The sequence below is a fragment of the Pyxicephalus adspersus genome, chromosome Z (genome assembly GCF_032062135.1).
Source record: "Pyxicephalus adspersus chromosome Z, UCB_Pads_2.0, whole genome shotgun sequence".
NCBI lineage: Eukaryota > Metazoa > Chordata > Amphibia > Anura > Pyxicephalidae > Pyxicephalus > Pyxicephalus adspersus.
The window spans coordinates 14,089,936-14,097,997 of NC_092871.1; the positions used below are offsets into that span (position 1 = coordinate 14,089,936).

The following is an 8,062-nucleotide window of genomic DNA, read 5'->3' on the forward strand; positions in this document are numbered from 1 at the left end:
TGAAAACAATTTAAACAAATGTAGTTTTTCTTTAAATTATAGGTAACTAGCTGGAAATTGCATTTTTAAAGGCAACAGGGGTTGAATTTCTCACTTTGAATATATCTCCGCCCCTCCCCACCCAATCCAACTGCTTTATCTTGAAAAATGTTCACATAAGTCCCTATGGCAATGCAGTCACCCGGTAGAGTGTTGAGTAATTTGTTTCAGCTTGAGTGAATTTTATTTATTCTTCCCTTGGAATAACTGCCTGCTTGTATGCAGAACGATGTAATCATTATAGTGGGATTTAATTTTCAGTAAAGTATCTACAACGAAGTATAGTTACCCATGTTAAGCTTTTATATTATAATTCAAAGAGGTGCCTGAAAAAAGCTATACATTTTTTATTCAAAATTATTTTAATTTGAAAGATATAAAATGACAGTATAGAGGATCTTCACATTTAAAGCAATACACACAAAGCACAAAAAAATATAAAAATAAATCCTTGAGTAACTAATAAGGATACTATAACTGCTAAATAAAGTTTTAAATTTGAAAAAAAACAACTATTGCCAGAATATTTTGACATAGCACGTGCAGGTAAATAAAGTAACAAAGGGGACATACAAATACCTGGAAAGCAAGAAAAGAAAAGGAAGAGAAGGAAAGAAAGAAAGAAAAAGCGAAAAAGAAAGAAAGGTCTCAGCAAAAAGAAATTCAGTTTATTCAGCCCATGGGGACTAGAGGGTAATAAATGTAGCATGTTTATCTAATTCAATGTCATTGGTATGTACTGGTATGTTTATAAAGTCCTCTAGGGGTTTCCACTCAGATTTTTAACCATAGGGGTGCAATAGCAGCATTTGTGGACAACTTTTTTGTTTAGCATTTCCCAATAAACCTTATGATTCTACAATATTGCCATAGTACCCTGTGAAATACAAAGTTAATGGATCTGAAGAATCATGAGGCAAGAGATGAAACTCATATCATGTTAATTGGAGGGTTCTGACAAGATTCTTCCCTTGTATAATGGAGGAAATAACTTGTTTTTAGGAACATTAGGTTGTTCATTACAGGTGAGTAAAAATCTAGAGCTCGAGGGATAAAAGACATTTCATAAACTTTGGGGATATTAGCAAAGCCTGTCATTCTGGGTTGGATGTCTTCATCAACAAATTTAGTCTTAGAAGTCAGTTTGAAGTTCTGTAGGATAGTTGTTAAGAAAAGAAATAGCTCCATACGGGCCAGACCTTCCCCGAGACAAACTCTCTTCCCTAGAAAAAAAAACATTACATATTTTATTACAATTAAGTCACTACTCAAAATTCGTTATGGCTGTTTTTATAGTTCAGGTCATGAGAGAAAGAAAATATTTGTATATATATGTGATGAAATATGTGATGAAAACCATCTCATACAGGAGAATCTTCAGAAAATTATAACTGGAACATGATTGGATGTCTGAAGTCTCCAAGGCCTCATCCCTTTTGCTAAGCTAATGTAAACATGCTTGAAAGACGATGCTATTACTTTGCTAAGTGAAGTGCTTATATATATACCTTATTATATTTATCTATGGAGTTAGTGAACAGAGATTACCAAACTAAGCAGTCACTTTCCTGATTGTCTGAATATCGCATTGTGGGAGGTGGGATTGGAGCCTTTATTAGAAGTAAATTAATTTACAACAGAGTTCAAATTAACTTCTCCTCCAAGAAGAACAATATCTAAATCATTGTGGTTGATTACCACATTCATTTGTCTAAATGAAATATCCCTTGCAAAAGGAAAATTCACTTCACTGAGTGAATATCCTACACTCTTTTGATAAATCAAACCCATAGTTTTGTGACCCCAAAGAATGTGATCTCCGATACCTTTAACTAAACCTATTAAAATGTAAAGGTACCTGCAGAGAATGGCATGAAGGGATCATTCTTCTTAAAGCAGCCGTTGCTGTCCAGGAAATGATTGGGGTTAAATTTAATCAGGAGTAGTAAACTTTGTGGCGTCGTGAAGAACAGAACATAATAATGGATATACATCTGTACCCTAAGGACATACAAACAACAAACAACATACAAATGACAAAGAAAGTTGGGTGGTTTAACAAATTCCAAAAGATAAGGTATTATTTAAATAAACAAATATGGTCTGCATGCTAAAGTATTTAGGAAGATCACAAAAAAAAAAAAAAAACAACAACATATGTTTCTGTTGATTTGCAAAAATAACTAAAATTGCCTACATCAAGAAGAATTAGAAGGAAAAAAAGTTCTTTAGGTACCTTAGGAATGATATATCCATTGAACTTGGTATCCTTTATAACCTTGTGTGGAAGATTAATTGGGAGGATATCAATGAATCTCTGAATCTCATGGATTACAGCATCCGTATACGGCATCTTGCTCCGGTCTTCAATGTTTGGGATGCGGTTTTGTCCAATCACCTGATCTATTTCTTCAATTACTTTGTCTGAATAATATATTATTATGAATATAAAACTACAAAGCTTAAAATAGTGCTTTAACTTTGTATAATCATTGTAATTTAATGTAACACAAAGCAACCAATTATTTTTCCTGAGTAATTGTTCTTGCTTTGTCAAGTCTAGCTTTAATAATGCTGACATCTAATTTGTTGGTAGTTTTATTTGCTTTTTAAAGATCTTTCACAGCTCACCAATATTTACCTTGTATTTCAGGATATCTCATAAGTAAGAGAAATCCCTGTCGCAGGGTGCTGCTGACTGTCTCAGTTCCAGCAAAGAACAAGTTAAGAATTGTCATTATCATGTTGTTCATATCAAAGTTTGGATTGTCCTTTTCCTAAAACAAACACATTACAGTAAATCGCTTGGTGTAGAAGAGGAAAATGTGTGTGTATGTAAAACAAAATAGGTTTAAAAGTAACAATACAAGATTTCACTGTGAAGACGAAAGGAATCTCTTCCGTTCTGATAAACACAGAAGTAATAAAGATAATTCACTAATGGAAGCCTATTTAGAAACAAACACATCTGAAAGTGTCAATTTTCTGTATCCTTGACTATTTTCTTCCACCTTTCCGTATGCCAAGATGTCCTTTAGCAATGCAAGGACTGGCAAGTTCAAAAGCAACAGGAAACCTGGAGATCAACTCTTTTTGAAATGTTAGATTCTATAAAAAAAAACTCTGACCTGAAAACTGGGGAGTCTGATGTAAAGGGGGGGTGCAAAAGTAGGGGTCCAGATGTGAAGTTAGAGGGACTCTATCTAAGAGGGAATCTTAAATGTAATGAGGGCTCTGATGTAAAGGGAGGGGTCCACATTTGAAGGGTGGTTCTTATTGTGAAGGAGAGAACTTGGATGTGAAGCAGCTTGTCCTAAATGGTAAAGGCCTTGTCTAGAATTAGCACTGGGACCCATAGATATGTAACTGTAAGACCATCTGTGGGGGTACAGTGCTACCGTGGAATTTTGGGGGGGCACATTCAAATTCCATATAGGGAACCATAGATCTGCGGCTATGCAACTGTCAGGTATGGAGGTATTTATTATACTTTCTTGCTTTTTGGGAAAATCTTTTTTTTTTTAAATATGTATTTAATTCACATACTTGCAGCTGTTTTAGAAGAAAACAGTCAATATAATCCCTGGGACAGTTGGGGTCGAACGTCTCTTGGTTCTTCTTTACTCTGTCTAAGATGAATTCCCCCAGTTTGTCCATATACTTGCCTATTCTGTGGTGAGGTCCTGGAATGTAGTTCATGAATTCTGGGAGCATGTCCAACAACTGGATAATATACAAAGACACAATATTAATTTAAATTTTTCAAAATTAGATATGATTATTATTGTTGTTTCATTTGGGTCCTAGATCAAACAAAGCTAGAGTTTACGCTTATTTGAGTAAGATTGAGCAACATATACAATGGGCAGCTTAAGGTATAGAGAGGTTGGAATAAGGATTGGATGTTATTGGTCAGAGGCAGAACGTCCCTGATGACTACCAGCTAATGGGACAGCTGCCTGCTGGACATTATAGCAACAGGCTCCCTAACTTCTATTCAAAATACTACAAATGCTTGCGGGTCCTGGGTCTAAAGCCAACATTTATTAAGGCAAAATCAAAAGACAATTAGGTTCATAGGTGAATAAAAACATGATAAAGGTATGAACAGAATTATTTGTTTTATGGACCAAATGTGTTTGTACACTCGATTTGTTCTCATCTATGAATTTGGCTTGTAGGTGGGTTAATCAAGTGTAACCACATGATACCAAACATATGAAGAACCCAGCTTTTCTGCATTGCAGTGAAAAGTGTGTCCGGTATAAGGATGGGCAGGGCTTTTTGCCACAGGAGTTAGATGTTAAGCAAGTGTTTGACCATATTCTATTGACAGGTAACTATAGTAAAAGTAGAAGTCAGACAGCTGAAGAGCTACAGGGGAGAATAGCAATATAATAAGATTTTAAATTTCCATTCATTCCATGAGTTTTATTCACTAAGCAACATGATTTTTTAATAATATATACAGTTTTGGGTTTAGTCAGGCTCTAATGCACTCAGTGGGTGGTGGCTTCCCTCAATATTCAGTAGCATAAATTTGAAGTAGAACTATACCCAAAAATTAAAAGATTGCTACCAGGCAGGTAGGTCCTTAATTGCACAGATTGCACATGCCTGATGACAATTTTTTAATTGTATTTGCCTGTCCCTGGTTCATCGGTGCTACCAAATTCTTCACTTTCTGCTTATCTTAATTAGCTAGGCTGAGAAGATGTAACTTAAAGCTACATACACACTTCCAATTATTATCGTTGGAAAACGAACGACGAACGTTCATGCACGATATATATGAACGATCGTATAGCACCGATCCTGCACATAGAGTTAACGACACGATCGTTCGTAGATATTGTACACACAATAGATACGATCGTTTGAGCGATAGAGGAACTATGTGCACGACAGGAAAGTGAACGGACGTTCGTTCATCACGCATGCTCTGAACATGGACGATCAACGAACGACCGTACACACGAACGATGTTCAACGATCGTCGTCCAATCCGATCCGTCGGTCCGGTCGTTCGTTTCCAGCGACTTTCCTCGTTCGTCGGCGTCGTTGGTTACTTTTTTACGAACGATTTTTTGCCCAATCGATCGTTCGTCGTTCGATTGGAACGATAAAAATTGGAAGTGTGTACGCACCTTAAGTCCCAGCAGCCAAGCCAGGGTGCACTGGACAGATTAGGCTAGCAGGTGAGAATCAGGCAGATAAAAATGTCATGCCATTATGCTTTCAATCAGCTTATGTAATAGTAAACCTATCTCTTTTCTTTTAAGCTATAGGTATTTTGTTGTAGACAAATTATTACTCAAACTAGTTATCTCATTATCATGTTTGTCCTTCTACACTCTTCCAATGTTCCGTAGTAAACCATGTAGTACCAATGTCACCTACCTGTCCCCATGGAGAGCTGACATCTTTGAATGATTCCCCAAACAATCTCAACAATTGTTCAAAGCTCCTATCATCATATTCAAAACAGTTTCCAAATACTACAGAGCAAATGATATTGGAAACAGCCTGGAGTAGAATGTTTGTTGGGTCCATTGATTTTTCTGCAGGCAAATACAAAAATCTGGTTTTGTATGGGTTTACAACACTTCTAACTTCACTCTATATGTTTATACCTTCATAGCTGTGTAGATGTGTTATTTTTTGTTTATTACTACAATGCTCAGCAAGGGATCTTCCTAGCTTGTAACCTTCCATTGCTGCATTTTTTGCTCAGGGTACATCTACATGATGGTTGTGTAAAAGAATGATGAAAATATGTGTTATTACTACTGTCTAATCACCTGGTATCATCAGTTCTCCACTTATATAGCACAGCAGCGTCCCTATTAAAAAAGCTCTTGCCCCCAAAAGGTAGGGTCTGCATTTTAGGTCTGCCTCTTCCCCCCTTGCTTAAACATTAATACAAGAATGAGGTAGGGTTGGGTTAAATAATATCATCATCTTTCTCAGCTTTTGGCTGAGATACCTAGGTTAGAATGATATCTCCAACAAGATCCTATGAAGTGAAGGAGCCCAAATCTTGTAAATCTTCTACCCCTGTGCTGCAGTATATTGCCTTATGACTGTGTGTCCATCATTTTCAAAGATCTTGTTGTTATACTTACCTTTCTTCCAGCTTGGTGTGGTGGAAAGGTGGTTCTAATATTTAACCTGGATTTTCTTCTAGGAGGGACAGTCCCTTTAAGTCCGGGACAGTTGGGAGGTATGAGACTTGTTGTGAAATTTACTGATCTTATGAGAATTTGGTGGTCATCTTTGGATCACAGGCTAGCTGAAGCCAGTTCTCACATTGGAAGGGAGCCTATGCCAGGGACTGAACCATATCTTGACCTTGTATATACCACCCTGAACTGTTCTGCTGTGAATCGTTGGTAGTGCCTTCTCTGAATTTAAGTGACAGACACAACTTAAAACTGATCCCATCTTAAAACTATCTCCCAAAAATTGTTCTGATCACCCACACCTATCAACACACAGCAAATGGAGCATTTAAGCATGATGCCCATTCACTGTCACCAGTTGTCTTGGTCCAATTGATTGGTTAGTGGCTAGATCTTTAGTACACTTGTATGGCATGCCTACTCTCCTGTAGGACAGGCTTCAGTTTTTCCCTATGGTCACTGGCAGACACATCTGATGTATGCAGGCTTTGTTTATACTCATATACTATACATACACAGGAGCCCTGAGAGATAGCCATTTCTGTTTGCTGGTTTTCTTTGAACACAAGCTGTGGTCAAAAGTCTTGACAACAGCTGGTCTTGTGTTTGCAGACTTTGTTTATGCCTATAGAACTGACATTTGCTGCTAAACAAAGAAAGCCTGGAAACAGTTAAAAGCCACTTATCCATCTTAGAATCCTATACTGCGTGCCGCTGCTGTTCAGTGCACCTTGTCTTTTAATGCTCCTGAAATGCTGCTGGCAATTAGAGATAAGTGAATCAAAGCTGAAGAAGAGTTATTCCATTTGAATTTCAGAAAAAAATTGATTCGCAATGAATCCAAATTTCCTCACGGTTCATTGAAACGAATCGCAATTTTTTCTAAAATCGCGGCTACACGTGTGAGAACATGGGGCAAGGAACTCTGGGAAGGGAGGACGACCCATAGTTCCAGCAAGCCCTGTGATGTCACACCCCTTTATATAGCCTCAGCCATCTTGGATTAAGACATTTTACAGCATTCTGAGTGCAGGGAGAGTTGTGAGCAGTAGCTAGTAGAAACATCATTGTGCGAAAAAATTAAAAAAAAACTATTTATAAGTGCAGGGAAAGGATAGGGAGGAATCATTTCATAGCATCTTAGTGCAGGGAGAGACGTCAGAAGGCGATAGGGACAGTGCTAGAAAAGCGATTTACAAGTGCAGGGAAAGATTATTTGGGCATCCAAATAGCCATTATATAGCTCTGTCATTCCATCAACGCACGTGTATATTTGACGTGATATATCTTGTGAGGGGTTACGCTCAGGATCGCCTTTGCTAGGGTCAAAGGACACTTGTCTCGTTCATCCAATTCAGATCAGACACCGAGGTATCAACTTTAAGGTGGCTTGCAGCCAGGTTTATTGTAGGTTGCAGATAAAACAACAAAACAGCTAAAGAAAACCTTGCCTGTCCGGCACTTACTATACATCAGGCATCCCTGTCTATCAGCTGGAGGGCTGAACCAAGCTTTCAGCAACCTTCTACTCACTTTTGAGCTCACTCACCCAGACTGACTTTCTGAATCTCTCAGCCAAGCTCCCTCACAGACTGACTGTCTGTCTCCAGCAGAGCTCGCTCACACAGTCCACCTGGCTGTGTCTCCAAACAGCTCTCTCTCACACAGTCCACCTGTCTGTGTCTCTCCAAATAGAGCTGCACTGACACAAACCCCTGTCTGTGTCTCTCCAAGCCAAGCTACTGACAGAGCTCCTGGCTCTATGTTATATCCCCACCCTGAGTGTTTCTTCATTAATTATCTCCCAGGCGAGAGTCTTCCACCTGCTACTTCACACAGGA

The 8,062-nt window shown here is 38.1% G+C and overlaps 1 pseudogene; it reads right to left on the reverse strand.

Annotated features, from left to right (window-relative positions):
• Positions 1-382: 382 nt before the first annotated feature.
• LOC140343890 (cytochrome P450 2G1-like) overlaps positions 383-8,062 on the reverse strand; it is a 14,173-nt pseudogene continuing 6,493 nt past the window's right edge.